Below are 20,087 nucleotides of genomic sequence, written 5' to 3' on the forward strand. Positions count from 1 at the left end.
ACTACAACCACCACTATCACCACTATCACCACCACCACCACCACCACCACCACTACCATCACCACAAATGCCGCCACCACTACCACCACTACCATCACCACCACTACCACCACCACCTCCACCACCACCACTACCATCACCACAACTACCGCCACCACTACCACCACTACCATCACCACCACTACCACTGCCATCACCACCACCACAACTACCACCACCACTACCACCACCACCACCACCACCACCACCACCACCACCACCTCCACCACCACCACCACTACCACCTCCACTACCATTACCACCACCACAACTATCACTTTCACCACAGTCCCTTAAGTGCCACAGGTGTGGAAGACCTAGTTAGGCCAAAGCACGGCTCCTAAATAGTGCCAGGGGTTCAGGCACTCTTGGCACCAGGGGCACTGTTCCAGTTCCACTGCATCAAGCTAGACAGTAATCCAGTTTAAAGTTCTACTGAGGCACCTTTACTGAGCACCTATCGAATACGTAAAATACTGCATTGAGGACCTATTTACTACGTAAAACTCTACTCTGAGTACCTACATACTGCGTAAAGCACTACATTGAGTACCTATTTACTACTTAAAAAATACTTAAGTACCATTACAGTAATATTTTATCAAGGTTGAACTTGTGATCAGGTTCGAGGGTTATTCTACCCTGGCAGTCCTTCTTGACTGATCAAGCAGGCTGTTGCTACCATCGGCCGGCTGGCTAGTGTAATTTTCCTCCCGCTTGAAGAGCAACAGGTACATCATGGTTGATTTTTCTGCTAGTGGGAGGTAACTAGGCATGATCCGAGGAAAAGGAGAAGAGCTCTAATCCCTCAGATCAAGAGCCCTTTATCCCTTTTGTTTGTATCTCGCACACTGTTTTGAGAGTGGGTGAATAAGTAAGTTTTAGTTTTGACTGCCATGGTTGGCACTGTTGCTGTTATCACTGCAGCTATAGGTGTCATTGGTGCTACGGGCATCACTGCTTCTATGAGAGTCACTGCTGCCATGCCCGTCACTGCCTTCACTGTTACCAGCCTCTCTCAGTGATCTCTGCCTCTCACTCCCGAGGTTTGGGTGTGCTAATGTTGTTTAAATTACTGAACTTAGAACGCCACCCATGTTGAGAAAGTAACGGGGTGGCACACGGGCGGTGTGGGTGGTAGACGGGCGGTGTGGGTGGTAGACGGGCGGTGTGGGTGGTAGACGGGCAGTGTCTACATCTCCTTGACCACCCATGAAAACAGCCTTGGTACTCAAGGATCGTGGAGCATCCTACATACTGAGCATTGTTTTACACACACACACACACACACACACACACGCACACACACACACACACACACAAACACACACACACACAGAATGATAACTACTTTCTGGAGAAGTTTTACCAAATACTTTGAGTCTATTCACGAGATCAAAACCAGAAATGGGAAAACAGAGAAAGGAGGTAAAAAGAACTTATAAGTAACAAACAGCAAAACAATAATCGAGGAATTAAAGCGACTAACGTTATATCTAATACAAGAAAAGAAGTGGTACCATACACGATAGTGTCTGGATACAGAGGGAAGGAGCAGCAACCCTGTGCAAACCGCTTGCTTAATTATTCAATAAAATTAGACAGGAGAGCTGACATCAGACAGGAGAGCTGACATCAGACAGGAGAGCTGACAAACAGCAAAAAGTAACACAAATGATAAGTCAAAAATGTGACCATGAGGAACTACTGCACTACAGACTAGTGCATTTTAAACAGAGTAATGGAGGAAATAGTGACAGTGGAACACCAATGAGGGAATGTGGGCTTTGTGTATTCAGTATTAAATATAATTTTCTCTTTATTTTTATGGGTGGCGGGTGCGAGGAGGAGGTAAAGAAAGAGAGGTGATGCGATACAGACGGGCAACTGTAATTACGGATGATAATTACGGGAGATAATTGGGATGAGAAAGAAAAAAAATCATTGACGGGCGAGGTAGACAGTGGAGCAAGATGGAAGGCAGGGCCGGAGATCTGACAGCAGCAGATATAGATAGCTCTGGTCTCTAGACTCAAGGGAATTATCAGATATAACTCGTAAACAAATAAGTTAGTTATTCCTGGAAGACGCATGTATTGACTTCACAAACACTCAAAATAAGAATGTTGAAGACATTATTATTATTATTATTATTATTATTATTATTATTATTATTATTATTATTATTATATTAATAGATAAGGGCTTATACAGTGATTAGTACTGGAATTCGGAGAGCAGCCACCTCCCTGTGAACAGCTCTGCGTATTTTGGATGGCTGTAGGAAGATAGTCATGCAGAATAGCCGAGAGCTGTTCACAGTATCTACACTGTATGTCTAGAAAATGTACACAACTACCTGGGATCAGATCTGTATGGTCGCTAAGGGTTTAATGCTTATAGGGGACGATGTCTGACTTCGACTATAAAACTCTTCGGCTTCGAAGTCGTATTTTCGCTGAGCGCCTCTGCCGCTTTGCAGATGCTTCTCCATCCGTCCTCTTTCAAGTCACCCATCGAAATCTTCTCTTCTTCTGCCACCTTCTTCAAGTCTTCCCGTTAGTTCCCAATCATTCTTTCAGCCCCCTGCTACCTTAACCTCTTCCAGTCCTTCCCATAATTATATCACTCTCTTCTGGTTTCTTTATTTTTCCATATACTTAGGACTAAAAACAATGTACTTTCTCTCGTTTCCCTATGTTTCCCTTCCTCATATTCACTTACCACTTATGTTTTCCTCCTGCTCTTTCCTTCACCCTGCGGTCGTTCATACCACATGAAATATTAGTTTATTTAAGAACTCTTATACTTTAAAGTTTCTCTCTCATCTCATACATTACGCTGCTTCGCTTCTTCGCCCTCAGTGTGAACGACGAGTTCATGTGCTGGTGGTCGCTTGGCTCCCTACAGTATATAAATAAGTCATTAGCCTGGTGCGTCTCCCTTCAGGAGGGCAGCAGGCGAGATCTCACACTCGCACTCTCACACACTCACTCACACACACACACACACTCACTCACACACTCACTCTCACACCCACCTCCAGCATCCTCCCTTGCTAATGCTAGTGGTTTTACCACTGGATGAAGGAATTCGTTCGTTGCCAGACGAAGAGACAGCTTGACTTTCTCTGTATGTATGTGTGTGTATGTGTGTGTGTATGTGTGTGTGTGGTCAGTGGAAGAGACGAGAAAGGTCGGCTGAAGCCAGTGGTCCCCTTCACCTGTGATATGCATGCCTCACCCACCTTCGTGTGGCTGCGTTCGTAATGAAAAAATCGACTATGCATACAGCTATTTCTACGTGTGTTAACCTGGGGAAGGGGAGCTCAGGGTTGTTTGTAGTGAGCCTGCGTCAGTGTGGGTAGCATCTCCAGCCCACTGCCCTAACCCACTTTCACAGCCCACTACTCCCAACCCACTGCCTTCAACCCGTTAGTCCAACTTACGATAATTTCTCTCCTTTGTTTCTGTTTCTGGGTGCTACAAAGGTACCAAGTGCCTACAAATGTTCCAGCATCGGAGTGCTGCGATTCAGGCTCTGCTCACGTTAATGCCTGAGTCAAGTCTTCGAGTTAATGTACAAGTGTATACTTTAACAATAACTCTCATTTATTAGCGTGAAAGTAACGCAGATATTTCCAGTGAAACATGCAACCCTCATTAGGCAAATTTGATTTACCTTTATATGTAATATTTTCCTTCTCAAGGGCAGAGCATTGCGTGAAGAGAGTCTTTAGAAAGACCGAAAAATATTCGGGTTATTTTTCATACTGTTGAGTATGGGCTGTGTGTATGGATTACCCCATACAGGCAGTGTATGTTTCACTCGGTATGTGTATGCCTCATACTGGGAATCATTTGTATATCAAACGACCTGATTTTTCACCTGCTGGTGAAAAGCTTTTGATTCAAGGAAGTGGAGCTACCCTTCCCTTCCTCGAATCAAATCTGATTACTTTCCATTCTCCAGGTGTTGTATAACCCTTCAGGTTTGCCTCTTGCAAGTGAATGTAATAATCGTACCAACTCCTCAGAGATTACTTTGGTGTCAGAATTTGTTCCGTCCCCCTCCTCCCTCCCAAAAAAAATGTTAGTCAGACAGTGTATGACAGCTAAGTAAGTGATGTGTTTCAGAAAGGCACAGCCAGAGTGAAACTGCTGGTGACTGCCCGTCTAGTTACATAATAGCCGTCTCCTCACTTTGAGAATATCAGATTTAGCTGTTGAGATTGCAAGTTAAATGAGGATGAACTGCGACACAGAGTCAGGTGTAGTGCTGTGAGAACACTAGATCATTTGTTCACTTGATCACTTGTTCATAGTAACTCCCAGCAACGTCCCAGCCCCAGGTGCCTAAGTTATCAACGTGCATGACGTGCACAGCACTTGCAACATGCTGTCTGATGAGTATCATCCTCTGCAATTTCTCGCGTCACAAGTAACCTACAATTTGAAGGGAAACGTTTAGACGACGTTTCGACGTTTCCTAGACCATTATCAAGACACTAGTGAGTGAGAGAGAGACAGACAGAGAGACAGACAAAAGGGGGAAGGAAGCCAGAAGTTATTAGGTTATCTGAGGACGTACGAAACAACCGAAGTCTTAAAAGTAAATGGTTGTAACTATGGCTATAATTTTTAATGGGGGTGGACCGGTAAGCCAGCGGAAGGCCTCTATCAAGTGGCCAAAAGCCCCAACGGCGGGTCATCATCTGACTAAGACCCACGCCAGGAAGCTCTTGTCCTGTTTCCTGACGAACCTTACCTAATCTAAGCCGAGGTCTGGTGCGAGAAGACCTCCCGCGTACAAGTCGGATATAGCCGCTTGCTAGTGACAGATACCTTACTGCAGTGGACTTTTTTTTTTTCTTTCTTTTTTTGGTATGAGTAAAGGATGGTGAAGTCAAGAGCGTAGGCGTAAGATACCAGGAAGAAGTTTTATAGGTGGATGAAGCAGACATATCATAACAGTGGACTAAGCACCCTCCATTGTGGTACGCTGGCACAGATTAAGTAGCTTTCATACTATGTTCCATTAACAACTTTCCCGAGAATACGACCCTGGAGGTAATTACTAAGCAGGTGAGGTCCTTCTCTCTCTCTCTGATTATCGCTGTCTTCTGTCTAAAATATTTGGATTATATACACTTTCTTCCAGTTCTCTGACAAGTGCCCCGTGTCCAGTGACTTGTAGATCTTAGCCAATGGTTCAAACAGTGCCTATGTTTCCTCTCGCAAATTCCATTGTGACTCTTTGTCGGGTTCCATTACTTTTGTTTTGTCCAGTTCACTCAGTAGTTGTTTTCACCTCTTCCACTGTCGTGTGTATGGTATCTAGCACCTGTTGGTGTATCCTCTCTCTCTCTGTCTCTGACACTGGAGTTGCTTCTGTTGCCACTGAGAACGTCTCTTTAAATCATGTTCTCGACTCCTCACAGACTTTCTTGTAGTTTTTCCTGAGCTCACCTTCTTCCTTCTTCAGTCTTTTTACCTGTTTTTTTGTGGTTTTTGTCTTCTGACGTGACTGTGCCGCAGTTTCTGTACATATTTGTCTTTTGTTATTATATCATTCTCAAACTGCGATTCATATTCTCTTCTCATCTTAACATATTCCTTTCTGGTTCATTTCCTCGCTTCTCTGTTTTCTTCGGTCTTCCATTTTTCATAGTTATTCCATACTCTTGCATGTTTGTTTGTTTTTTACTCGTCTCTCCAGCTTTGGTTGAAGCAAAGGCTCTCTTTGCTTTTGCAATTTTCTTTTCTAGGTATGAAGTTCTCCTCTGCCTCTCGGCACTTCTCGACTAGATACTGCATCATCTACATTACTTATTTCCCTTCCAGTTACCATTGCGCGGCATTCAAAAATTCTCTCATGCCTTCGAAGTCTCCCATTTTCATTGTTGACTTCCACAAGATATTCGAAATTTAGTGCTTTGTGGTCGCTGGCAACCAGAGGCTTCTACTCTATATCACCCACAGAACAGGTGTATGTGTGTGGGAAGGGGGGGCTCCAGGAGTTGAGTCTCTGCTCGTAACTCCCGTGGCACTCACAGACACGTCAGGAAGACTCCCGGGAAAGGCCAGGGGGTTACTCTCTAGATGAGGCCTTGTCTCCTCCGCTCTCTAAACTTCACGTAGTATACACCCTATATCCGCAATTATTGTGGACCACCGTTACTGCCTTTCTCTCTCTTTTTTTTTTTTTTTTTTTTTTTTGTACACAGGGTTTGGCAAGGTTAAGGATCCCTAGTTTTATTGACAAACTATTTACAGGTTAAGGATTTCTAACTTTATTGGCAAGCTAAGAACTATTACCTGCATCAGCTCATTTGAAAGCATTTTTATTGTTATGAGACATACAAGTAGGGAACAGGATGAAGTTGGAGCCATCTGTGGGCCAGCATTTTCATTTGATCAACTGACTTTATCTCGTTGACCTCATTATGCTGTACGAATGTGTTCCATACTCGAGTCATCCTGGGTATATAGGATCGCAGATGGAGTGATGTTCTGGAGAATGGTACAGCCAGAGTGAAGTTGCTGCTTTCTGCCCGTCTTGTGGCATAAAAGCTTGTTTCACGCTGTCCTCGAAGTGGATCCAAGTGTGGTACTTTGACAATATTGGCTTTGTACATAACAGTAAGGCCACCCACATCCCTCCTGTGTTGAAGGCTCTGCTGAAATGACAGATCTATGTAGGATCTCTCTCTCTCTCTCTCTCTCTCTCTTTCTACACACACACACTATGGTGGGTTACATCAACCAATAGAAACGTATATTTAACCACAAATTATTACATTAAAACCCCGCACGACACGTCTGGCAAGGCAGTGGTTGAGAACTGCCAGGAAACGTTCACATGTGCACAATTATCTGTGGTATATCCCTGCACGAGTATCCCTGGTATATCCCTGCATGTGTGCTCTTGGTATATCCCAGCACAAGTATCCCTGGTATATCCCTGCAGGTTGAGGAAGGGGATGCGTTACGTTACTCTGCTCTGAGAGAGTCTAGGTGCGCACAACTTACCTGATCTCAATTTACATGTTCCGGCAGCAGAGGTACGTGAAGGCCACCAGTGTGGAGGACGTTCATGAGCTTGTTCTGTTGTCATGACCAGCTGATTATTCCCTTCCTTGTACTCCCTCCCTTACTCCCTTCCCTGTACTCTCTCCCCTTACTCCCCTCCCTGTATTCCCTCCCTATCTTGCCTCGATTACCTTGCCTTCCCTTCTCCCTGTTCTCCACTTCATTTCCTCATTCTATGTTCCTCCCTGCCTTCTTTCTATTTCCTCTTCTTTCCCATTCCTCCCCTCCATTCTCCCATTCTCCCTTCCCCCTGTCTCCCCTTTCTGTTCATCCCTCCCCTCTTTCTCCCTTTCTCCTGCCTCCAGCGTTGTTTCTCTGCCCCTTCTTCCCTTCCTTCTTGTCCCTTCTATCCTTCCCCCTTACCCCTACTATCCTTCCTCCTTCCCCTACTATCCATCCCCCTTTCCCCTACTATCTATCCCCCCTTTCCCCTACTATCCATCCCCCTTCCCCTATTATCCTCCCCCCTTCCCCTACTATCTCTCCCCCCACTATCCATTCTCCCTGCCACCCCGGACCATCATCCACTAGAGGAACATCATCCACTAGAGGAACATCATCCACTAGAGGAACATCATCCACTAGAGGAACATCATCCACTCGAGGAACATCATCCACTAGAGGAACATCATCCACTAGAGGAACATCATCCACTAGAGGAACATCATCCACTAGAGGAACATCATCCACTCGAGGAACATCATCCACTAGAGGAACATCATCCACTAGAGGAACATCATCCACTAGAGGAACATCATCCACTAGAGGAACATCATCCACTAGAGGAACATCATCCACTCGAGGAACATCATTCACTAGAGGAACATCATCCACTCGAGGAACATCATCCACTAAAGGAACATCATCCACTAGAGGAACATCATCCACTCGAGGAACATCATCCACTAGAGGAACATCATCCACTAGAGGAACATCATCCACTAGAGGAACATCATCCACTAGAGGAACATCATCCACTAGAGGAACATCATCCACTAGAGGAACATCATCCACTAGAGGAACATCATCCACTAGAGGAACATCATCCACTAGAGGAACATCATCCACTAGAGGAACATCATCCACTAGAGGAACATCATCCACTAGAGGAACATCATCCACTAGAGGAACATCATCCACTAAAGGAACATCATCCACTAGAGGAACATCATCCACTAGAGGAACATCATCCACTCGAGGAACATCATCCACTCGAGGAACATCATCCACTAGAGGAACATCATCCACTAGAGGAACATCATCCACTAGAGGAACATCATCCACTAGAGGAACATCATCCACTAGAGGAACATCATCCACTAGAGGAACATCATCCACTCGAGGAACATCATCCACTCGAGGAACATCATCCACTAGAGGAACATCATCCACTAGAGGAACATCATCCACTAGAGGAACATCATCCACTAGAGGAACATCATCCACTAGAGGAACATCATCCACTCGAGGAACATCATCCACTAGAGGAACATCATCCACTAGAGGAACATCATCTACTAGAGGAACATCATCCACTAGAGGAACATCATCCACTAGAGGAACATCATCCACTAGAGGAACATCATCCACTAGAGGAACATCATCCACTCGAGGAACATCATCCACTAGAGGAACATCATCCACTAGAGGAACATCATCCACTAGAGGAACATCATCCACTAGAGGAACATCATTCACTAGAGGAACATCATCCACTAGAGGAACATCATCCACTAGAGGAACATCATCCACTAGAGGAACATCATCCACTAGAGGAACATCATCCACTAGAGGAACATCATCCACTAGAGGAACATCATTCACTAGAGGAACATCATCCACTCGAGGAACATCATCCACTAGAGGAACATCATCCACTAGAGGAACATCATCCACTAGAGGAACATCATCCACTCGAGGAACATCATTCACTAGAGGAACATCATCCACTAGAGGAACATCATCCACTCGAGGAACATCATTCACTAGAGGAACATCATCCACTAGAGTAACATCATCCACTCGAGGAACATCATTCACTAGAGGAACATCATCCACTAGAGGAACATCATCCACTAGAGGAACATCATTCACTAGAGGAACATCATCCACTAGAGGAAATCATCCACTAGAGGAACATCATCCACTCGAGGAACATCATCCACTAGAGGAACATCATTCACTAGAGGAACATCATCCACTAGAGGAACATCATCCACTCGAGGAACATCATTCACTAGAGGAACATCATCCACTAGAGGAACATCATCCACTCGAGGAACATCATTCACTAGAGGAACATCATCCACTAGAGGAACATCATTCACTAGAGGAACATCATCCACTAGAGGAACATCATCCACTAGAGGAACATCATCCACTCGAGGAACATCATTCACTAGAGGAACATCCCCCATCTCCCCATGAACCACTTTCCTCCCCCTCTTTCGCATCCTCTCTTTCCACCTCTCATTTCTCACTTCACCCTCTTCCTTTCCTCTCTCCTCCCCACCTCCTTCTCTTTCCATGTTCTCTCTCCCCCTCTCCCCACCCCACTCTTCTCACCCCTTACACCGTGCTACACTCACCTGCTCTTCCCACTCACTGGCTTAATTAAAGCGAAATATCTCATATGAGGTAATTAGGACGCACTTCTTAAATGTATGTATATATATATATATATATATATATATATATATATATATATATATATATATATATATATATATATATATATATATATATATATATATATATATATATGTATGCATATACATGTGTGTACTCGCCTATATGTGCTCATCTATATGTGGTTGCAAGGGTTGAATCATAGCTCCTGGCCCCGCCTCTTCACTGGTTGATAGTAAGTTACTCTCTCCCTGCTTCATGAGCTTTATCATACCTCTTCTTAAAGCTATGTATGGATCCTGCCTCCACTACATCACTTTCCAGATTATTCCACTGCCTGACAACTCTAAGACTGAAGAAATACTTCCTAACATCCCTGTGACTTATCTGATTCTTAAACTTCCAGTTGTGACTCCTTGTTGCTGTGTCCCATCTCTGGAACATCCTGTCTTTGTCCATCCTGTCGATTCCTCTCTGTATTTTATATGTAGTTATCATGTTATCCCTCTGTCCCTCCTGTCCTCCAGTGTTGTCAGGTCGATTTCCCTGTGTGTATGTGTGTGTGTGTGTGTGTGTGTGTGTGTGTGTGTGTGTGTGTGTGTGTGTGTGTTTTTTGTGTGTGTGTGTGTGTGTGTGTGTGTGTGTGTGTGTGTGTGTGTGTGTGCAGGGGGCAAGGGGCAGGCAGGCAGGGGGCAGGGAGGCAGGGGGCAGGGGGGACAGGGGGGTAGAGGGCAGCGTTGGTGGGCATCTTAACACCAGTCTCATTAGTACACAAAGGCTGACACTAATGACAGTAATTACCGGGCAATGGTGATTAAAACTCTCGCTGACGTCAGCACCTCTCCGCCCGGTGCTCTGTCACTGAGCTCCTCCAGGAGAGCTCTCCTCGCCCTGCCCGGGAGTTCTTGAGCTGGAGAACTGGAACCAGCCTCCCCTTTCTCCTACCAAGCATTATCACCTCCAGTTACTGGAATGACCCCTACGGGTTTAGCGCTTTTCCAGCAGCTATTACATCTATGTGAAATTCCTGTTAATAAAATAATAATAATAATAATAATAATAATAATAATAATAATAATAATAATAATAATAATAATAATAATAATAATAATAATAATAATAATAATAATTATTATTATTATTATTATTATTATTATTATTCCCACTCTTCTTCTTCCTTTTTATTTTTTGTTTCTCCATTTCCATTCTTTCCATGTTACTTTTACCTGGAGTTTACCTAGAGAGAGTTCCGGGGGTCAACGCCCCCGCGGCCCGGTCTGTGACCAGGCTTCCATCTTCAGTTAATTCACCATTTATTTTTGTTTGCATTTTGTCCCAGTTTCGGCAAGTTCTCCTGGCGGTTATCTCGCCGTAACTCTGCCCACGGTTACCTCGCGACGTGGATTGTTATCGTGGCCCTCGGAGAACCAAAACAAAGCTATCGTACATCTGCTATCGCCGAGCCTCGCCAGCAACGTTGCTCCTCTCGCCTCAAAATATATCATCTTAAATGGTTATTGTAATATCCAGACGTTTTAGATATCGTAAAATATGTATATATCTCGATTTCTCCTCTTGTGTAAGAAATGTGAATTGTGGATATCTTATTTAACAGTGTTATCGCATGCACGAGGAAGTGATTTGGATCACAGTTCGCTTGCGAAAGTGATTTCTCTCTCTCTCTCTCTCTCTCTCTCTCTCTCTCTCTCTCTCTCTCTTTCTCTCACTTTACACAGGGTTTTACAAGGTTAGGTTAATTCTTCCTAACTTTATTTACAAGTTAAGAGCTGTTACCTACATCAGCTCATTTGAAAACCTTTTAATTGTTGTGAAAGAAATATAGAACAGGATGAAGTTGGAGCCATCTGTGGGCCAGCAATTTCATTTGATCAAATCACTTTATTTCGTTGACATCATTATGCTGTACGAATGTGTTCCAGACTCGAGTCATCCTGGGAATAAATGATCTCATATGTAGCGATGTTCTGGAGAAGGGTACAGCCAGAGTGAAGTTGCTGCTTGCTGCCCGTCTTGTGGTGTAGAAGCTCACTTCACGCTGTCCTCGGAGTGGAGCCAAGTGTGGTGCTTTGACAATAGTGGCCTTCTACAGAACAGTAAGGCCACCCACATCCCTCCTATGTTGAAGGCTCTGCTGAAATGACAGATCTATCCAGGCTGGGTCCAAGCGAGAGATGGAGCATACTTAAGGTGTGCGTGTACTTGTGCCTCTTACAGAATCTTGCAACCTCTACTGTCGAGAAGACTCGCTTTACGTCGAAGTGCTGTAAGCTTCCTGGCCGCCTTATTTGCAAGATTTACAGCGTGGTTCGTCATGGTCAGTTTGGAGTCAAATTTCACCCTAAAGATATCAACTTCGTCCCGGATACCAAGACTGTCTCATTCATTCTTACCACTCTTCCAGCATTAATATCATGGTGCCTAAAGACCATCATCAATTGTGTTTTCTCAGGAGCAAATTTTACCTGCTACCGTTTACCCCAGGCTGATATAGGTGTAAGCTGGTGATTGATGTAACGTAGAACAGCTGGCATTTCCTCTCTTGCATAATAAATGTCAGAGAAGTCATCTGATTCTGCCCAGTTGAGAACTATGCTTAAAGATCTACCATGAAGGTAATCAGTGAAGAGACAGTGTAGAGCCCGCTTTTCCCATTGCCTGCAGTTTTGCCAAGACTCCCTGGTGCCATACTCGGTTGAAAACATCAGCAATGTCCAGTGCAGTTACATAGCTGACTTTGGTTTCATCCATTGTCTGGTGCCACTTAGTGTAGAGATTTAACAACAGATCAGCAGCAGAGTAAACTTTTCTGAAGCCATATTGACGGTCTCAAAGAAGTGAGTGGTAGTCGAAAAACTCTGTCATCTGCCGTGAGATTATGTCTCGAAAATCTTACCAGTGACTGACAGGAGTGACACTGGTCTGCAGTTGCTGATTTCCTCTCTGGTCTTCTTTTTGTGAACAGAGAATACATTTGCCTCTTTCCACGGAGAAGGCCATTTACACTGATAGATGCTAGCTAGAGGTTGTGCTAGCTAGTCTGTACATCTACTCAGCAATCTTGGGCTCAACTTATCTGGGCCCACAGCCTTTTCTTGTTTCAGCGATTTAAGGAGAAGATACACCTCATCGTGCCTTATTGTCACCACAGACAACTTCGACACAGTTCTAGCAGCTAGCCAAGGAGGGTCCCTTGTTGGATCAGGAACTTGCATTGTGGTTGCAAAGTGTTCGGCAAAGAGGTCAGCTTTCTCCTGACTTCTAGTAGAGGTGGTCCCATCCCATCGAGTTAAAGTGGAATATATTCATCAGATGAATAACCTTGTCGGTCCTTGACCAAGGACCACCAGATTTTGGAGCCTACCCTACCTGATGCCAGCTTTCTTTTTCTCAGCCTCCCATTTAGAGATGGCCCTCTTTTGGACTTCTCCCATATGCCTACAGGCATGTGGGTTAGGTTAGGTTAGCTTACGTTAAGCTAGGTTAGGTGAAGTTAGGTTAGGTTAGGTTAGGTCATGCTGTGACCTGTTCACAACCTCCGCCAATCAGACGAATCCATCAGAAACGTCACTGAAGACTCAACCAATCAGAAGAATCCATTAATGACTTCACTGGTAACCTCGGCCAATAAGAAGTGTGTTTACATTCTGACGACACAGGACCAGCTGTTAAGCTCTCACTGAGGACGAAGTTTTCCTTTCGAGGACCCACCTGAGGGCAGTTTATACCCCATGTTCTCTTAACCCTAAAATAAAGATATGAAGTAGATAACTTTAATGCATTCGCTGGAGGTCAGCTAAAGAGTAGATTTATGTGGTTTACACTAATTAGGTTTGAAGTCTATAGGCTACAGGAGGGTCACTAAGGCTACACGTAACCTGTTCACCACCAGAATACATTTCTCTGTGTATACAAATTTAAATTCTGTGTACAGAAACAATCCTCTTACTAATTACATTCTTCCTATTGCCCTGATATTATTATTATTTTTATTTTTATTATTATTATTATTATTATTATTATTATTATTATTATTATTATTATTATTATTATTATTATTATTATTATTATTATTATATTCAATAGGATGCGCAAAACCCATAACAATCTTACAACTCTTAGTTAATCTGAAGTAATCAGGTTTAGGCTAAGTTAAGAAGGGAGAAGAACTTCAGTTATTTTGATCAGTATCCCTGCATCATCAATAAAGGATATATATTGAAGGGTGACATCAACCATACAGCTACAAGATTCCTTCCTATATATTCCTTTAAAACCTTCCTTGCCAGCTAAACTACAGCCGTAACAACACGCTGCTTCTCTAAACTTCATCACTAAAAACAAAAATTTGCTACTCAATTTACCCTAAGTGTAGAATACGACAATACTACCCAGAGTGGTGGTGGATTTTGCCCACAGTGGTGGTAGATTTTGCCCACAGTGGTGGTGGATTTTGCCCACAGTGGTGGTGGATATTACTCGCAGTTGTGGTAGATATTGCCGGCAAGTAGACAGTGTCATCACTTCCCTCAGAACTGAGTTGAAAGCTGAAAAGTCTTCAAAGACGAGGTAAAGACCCTCAGAAACGAGGGTAAGTTGGGGCGCAAACTCACCAATCATACTACAAAGACTGCTCTCGTGTGCAACCAATCAGGGTAGGTGAGGACGAGATTGGACGCCTCTAAGAGGCCCCTGAGAAATGGTAGCCTTGTGGCATGTCAGGGGGAGGGGGTTAGAGGGTTAAGGGGGCCACGATAAATTTAGGGCCCGCCAAAGACGTTGGTCGCTATCGGTCAGTTCATCGGCTGTGTTGTTGGTGGGGTACTGACTCACGCCCAGGCATGGGAGATATTGGATAATTACTTGATTTATCTCTCTTTCTCTCTCTCTCACTCTTCCTTTGTGTTCACATTGGTGCTGCTGGTGCCCAAGGCAGTTAGAGAGGGAGGGGCAGGGGTGGGAAGTCGCGGGGAGGGAAGAAACGTTAGATATGATAAAGTTAGTGTGGAGTTGGGAAGAGGGGGACTGGAGAAAGAGTGTGCATCAGATAATGAGAGGTGGGATGTCATCCCTCCCCCTTCATCCCCTTCCCCCTTCTCACATCACTACATCATGATGTCAGTGGTACAGGTCCGTTGTATCTGCTCTCTGTATGCCAAGATGTGAAAGTGAACTGAGTTTGCTGTGTTATTAATATCCACGGTGATGAAGATTACCCCCAAACACACGTGGGAAGCAACTCCAGCAGTTACTACACTGTGTGAGGGGAGTGTGGAGGGTACCATGCTGTGGACCATCAAGCTTCGTGAAGAATACAAGCTACAATTCCGTAGCTGCAACACTTAATCACTAGCCCACAATTGTTTTTCCTTTACGTCTAAATCTCCCTCTGTAAATTGTGGGTTACATGCGCATGGGTTTGTGATGTGTATACTCTTCTGACAAGACAACCAGGGAGCAAGTGATGGCCAATGTGTTTTCTTCATCTTTAGGTCACCCTAGCTTGGTGGGAAACGACAGATGTGTCAACAATAAATCTGGAGTGTGAGCAGCAGCAACAGCAGCTGCTGCTGCTGCTGCTGCTGCTGCTGCTGTTGTGAGTTACTACAATGATTGATGAATGTGTTTGTTGACGCAGAGTTGCCCTTCCTGGCCAGCTTAATGTATTTACTTACCACATGTTTTACAAGTTTCTATCCTGCCTCAGCAGCCTCAAGACTGCCTCAGTAGTCTTGTTAAGAAAAGATCATTAATATCTTTACCCTTAGCTAAGTTCAAAGATTATATTGCTTTGAGGGAAGCAAGGATATATTTACTAGGGAAGCTGCTGGGCTGTGAGACATAGACAATAAGGTCGCAGTTGGTGATACTGAAGGAAACATGAACAGAAGTTCTGTTTCCTAATGTTTCTTATTAGAAGCCTCGTAGCTCAGCGGTAAAGAGTTGGACTTGCCACCACCAGGACCTCGGTTCGAGCCTCCCGTCCATATTTCTGTTTCTTCATTTACAATCGTTTATTACGACTTCAGCTGAGTTCATATATATATATATATATATATATATATATATATATATATACATGTGTAAATATAGATAGATAAATAGATATGAAGTGGTAAGCAAAATGTTTCTAGTGGAGTTGTCTTATAGGTTGCAATTATAACACTGGAAAGGTGAAGTTATAAGTGATTAAGGGGGGAGTTAGGTTTAGCATTCTCGGCAGTGAGTGTAGTGGGTATTTACAATTGTAATGGTGACTGGAGGAGAGGGCGCAGCAGGTGCTGTGAGCTACCGTCACCTGCTGTGGGATACTGTAGCTACTGTTATTTCTTATGAGATACTGTGAGCTACTGTGAACTACAGCTATTGTGGGCTACTGTGTGCCTGACCACAGTATCTGCACCCCAGACCACATTGTTGCTGTCTACCCATGGTTACAATTATCATACGCGAGCTATGCATTCGCCCATACCCACGCCCACCCGCACCCACTCACACTCACACCTATACCTTCCCACTCTCGACCACCCACCCTGATCCTTACCCTCACGCCCACACACACACGCAATGAGTATGCCATCCCATCTACGCCCACCCATGTTAAGTACACCTGCCTCTACCCCCGTACCACCTCTACCCCCTTCCACGCCCACCCACATAGCCTGTGCCTCGCTAACGCCCACCCACAAGGGCCACTCCCACCCACACGAGCCACACCCACCTCCACGGTACACTCCCACCCGGTTTGTATTCGATAAGATTATTTTTCGGCCGTAGAACGAGTTCTGTGTTGCTAATGTTCAGAGTAACCTCTTCTGGTCTCCTGACGGCGGTGTTCTGGGAGCTTCGTGAATTAAGACGACGCAAAATACTCTCCTCAACTCCTGACGGAGATTCTCTGGATTCTGAAATCTTTCAGAAGATTCGGAAAGGATTGAGGAGCTTATCGTAGAAGGGTAAGACAATATCTCTATGTTCAGTTTGATGGGAAGTAGAGAATAAGAATGAGATACAGTGAGAAAGAATTGAATGGGGTTGATATGATTGGAATGGGGTGAAATGAGTAAAGGACGAGTGGAGTGCGAGAGGGATAGGGAGGAATAGGACAGAAGTGATAATAAGAGGGTTAGAATATGAAGTAAGAGAACGAATGCCATTGGAGAGATACTAAAAAAAGAAATAGGAAACACATACACAAATGAATGGGAAAGGGGAAATCAAGAGATGAAAATAGGGTAGACGCATACAAGAACAGTGAATAGGAAAAAGATACACAACATAAGAAAATAGGGTAGACATATACATAAAAGTGGATAATTAAAAAAATCACAACAATTTGCAGAGATTTGCAAATAGCAGTTACTTAACCCAGTTACAGAAGCAACATGCCACCCAAGCCAATTTCACGAATGGGCACAAACCAGCAGTAAACAATCCCTTGTATTCGCCTAGACAGCAAGAGTAGCAACAGCATCAACAAGAAGACTAGCCCAAAACGACGCCTACAAGCACATTCCTAACAGCAGCACCAGAAACACCGACACCATCACCACTAGCAGCACCAACACCACCACCACCACCAACAACAGCGCACACGAAAGCATCTCACAGCTCTTACCGCTCTCTGTGGTGTGCTGGACGCACACCACAGGAAAAAAGACACATAAATTGTCTGTGTGCCCAGAGCACAGCTCTGTGCCGACACCCTACCTCTCCCGAAGACCACATTCAACCTGCGCTCAAAGAGGCTCTTGAAAAGCTTCGCGGTGGGGCTTAATTAACGCGCAGAGCGCGTCAATCGTAATGACAAATCCCAAAAAGCGCCTTCCGGGAGGCAGCAACTGGCGGCCCTGATGCTCGCGTAATTGGCGTAGCGTTCAGTGCATCCTAACTAGCAACGTCCAGCCACCCACCAGCCTCAACTTCATAATTGTTAGCGCCTGGTTAGTCTAATTGTTAGCGCCTCGCTGGCTAGCTAGCTAGCTAGCCAGATGGGTGGGTGAGTTGGTGAGTGTGGGGTGGGCGGGTGGTAAATGAGTGTGGGTGAATGAAAGAGGGTGGGTGGGTGGGTGCGTTTGGGCTAATGAAAGGGGAAGATGGATGGATGGATGGATGGATGGATGAATGGTTGGATGAGAGGGCGGGAAGATGGATTGATGCACATATGGATGAAAAAGAGGTGGATGGTAAATAGTTGGGTAGGTGACTGAGTATATGGGTCAATGTGGGGGGGATGGATAAAGTAGATGGGTTAGGTGGGTGAGGATGGGGTTATGTAGATGAATAGGTGAAGGCATAGAAAGATGGATAGGTGGATAATTTGGCAGGTTGAGGGGGGGAACACGTAGACGGATGTAAGTGAGATAGATGGGTGAGAGAATCTACACGACGGATCCCTGAGCAGTCTCAACCAATGACCAACTTGCGGATAGAAAGGCTGCTCACGGGAATCCATTTTCAACTCTAATGAACAAGTCCAATGACTCACTCAACTGCAGATTGTCACTGGATCTGAACGCGATACATCAAGGATGGTGGTGGTGACTTCAAGGGAGATATTCCTGCTTTGTCGTCATCTTCAAAGACACTTCCAAGGTGGAATCATTTTTCAAGACACTTGCTTTGTTCCCTCGAGACTGAGCGTCTTAACTGGGCAAAGATGTGTGGAAGTGCGACTTCAAGGAAGGATTCTTACACTGTCGTCATCTTGAAGTGTGTACTGAAGAAGAAGTACGTTTCTTGTTTCTTCTAGGCCGAGAATCGTCTGGGTTAAGATGTGGTGAGGTATACTACTTAGTGGTTCAAGATGGTGAACCATAGCCGTGCCTGGCTGTGGTTCAGAGATATTGTTTTCACTAAAATTAAAAGGTATATTTTCCGCTGTACCGTATTTTTCGCCATATAAAACGCACTAGAGTTTATGAGACATATAAGACACTGTTTGCAAGCAGCTGTAACGTAACGTCAGTAAACAACTGTTAAAGCGTAACCCAAAGCCTAACGTTGACCCTGACCTTGAGCATATAAGGCGCAGGCTGATTAAAATGGTTCTCCTTATGAAGCCGACAGCGCCTCCAAAAGACCAGTTCTTGGAGTCCTTCTTAGTCGCTGCGGAGTCTTGCAGTTCCTACACGAAACGACTTTTTTTTCTGTCGTGAAGAAAAGAGAACTGAGATGGAATATATTCTCATCAGATTTAAAAAAAAATGAGTCTTTTATCTTGCTAACTCTTTTTTATTTGTATATATGTTTTTGATTTAAGAATTTCAGAGTACTGTAGCAGCGATCACTGGAGGTTGGTTAAGCAGCTGGATGTTGTGTCTCACTCACCTCTGTCTTGGTAGCCTCACCAATTGTGTCACCACCACCATCATTGCAACCACCATTTCAACTACTACCACTACCACTAACGTTACCGCCTCCTCCTACCACAACTACCTCCGTCACCCCCCCCATCCCCATCCCCTCTACCCGCAAGCACCAATTTAACATCACAGCCACAACCACCACTCCTACCCCACAACCACCACTCCTACCCCACAACCCCAGCCTCCACCCCACACCCACTACTCTAATATCACTTTTCCCCATTATCCCTCCTCGTCCTCCTCCTCTCAGGTAGGGAAGGTAAGGCAGCAGGCGGTGTGGGCGGGGATGGGCGGTGTGGCGGGCGGGCAGGCGGCACTCCACGCGTGCCACTCACTAAATATTCACCCGGCCTGCATACAGGATGTCCCTCTGGCGTATATAATACGTTGTGGTGACGTCAGCTTCGCTGTGGGGACTGGCGTGAACTGGGCCACCCAGGGCCTTCCTCCATTACTTTATTGATGCTCTGTTGTGATATTCATTCTCCGGAACGGCTCCTGTGTGTGTGTGTGTGTGTGTGTGTGTGTGTGTGTGTGTGTGTGTGTGTGTGTGTGTGTGTGTGTGTGTGTGTGTGTGTAGTGTGTTTACACTCGTAGAAGTGTTTGTTTTGCTTGTGGTGCCTTGAATCTCAGCTCCTGGCCCCACTTTTTTTAAACTACCATCGCAGGCATTACTGGTTCATGGCTTCTTGGGCCCTGACTAGCATAGCAGAAATAGACAGCTTATCTAGTAGTGAAAAGATAGACAGCTCGTCTAGAAGTGAAGCAATAGACAGCTTGTCTAGAGGTGTAGTAGAGCTAGATAGCCGGTCTAGCGGTGCAGAGACAGCTTACTCCAGTATGTGTGTTGTCTTGTGTGGGTAGGTCACCTCCTGGAAATCCTGTCTCTTGCATGAAAACGAGTGTAATTGTTTTGTTGTTCCTCCTTCGCCCTCTCATTAAA

Source organism: Cherax quadricarinatus, chromosome 40 (assembly GCF_038502225.1).
Source record: "Cherax quadricarinatus isolate ZL_2023a chromosome 40, ASM3850222v1, whole genome shotgun sequence".
NCBI classification, from domain to species: domain Eukaryota; kingdom Metazoa; phylum Arthropoda; class Malacostraca; order Decapoda; family Parastacidae; genus Cherax; species Cherax quadricarinatus.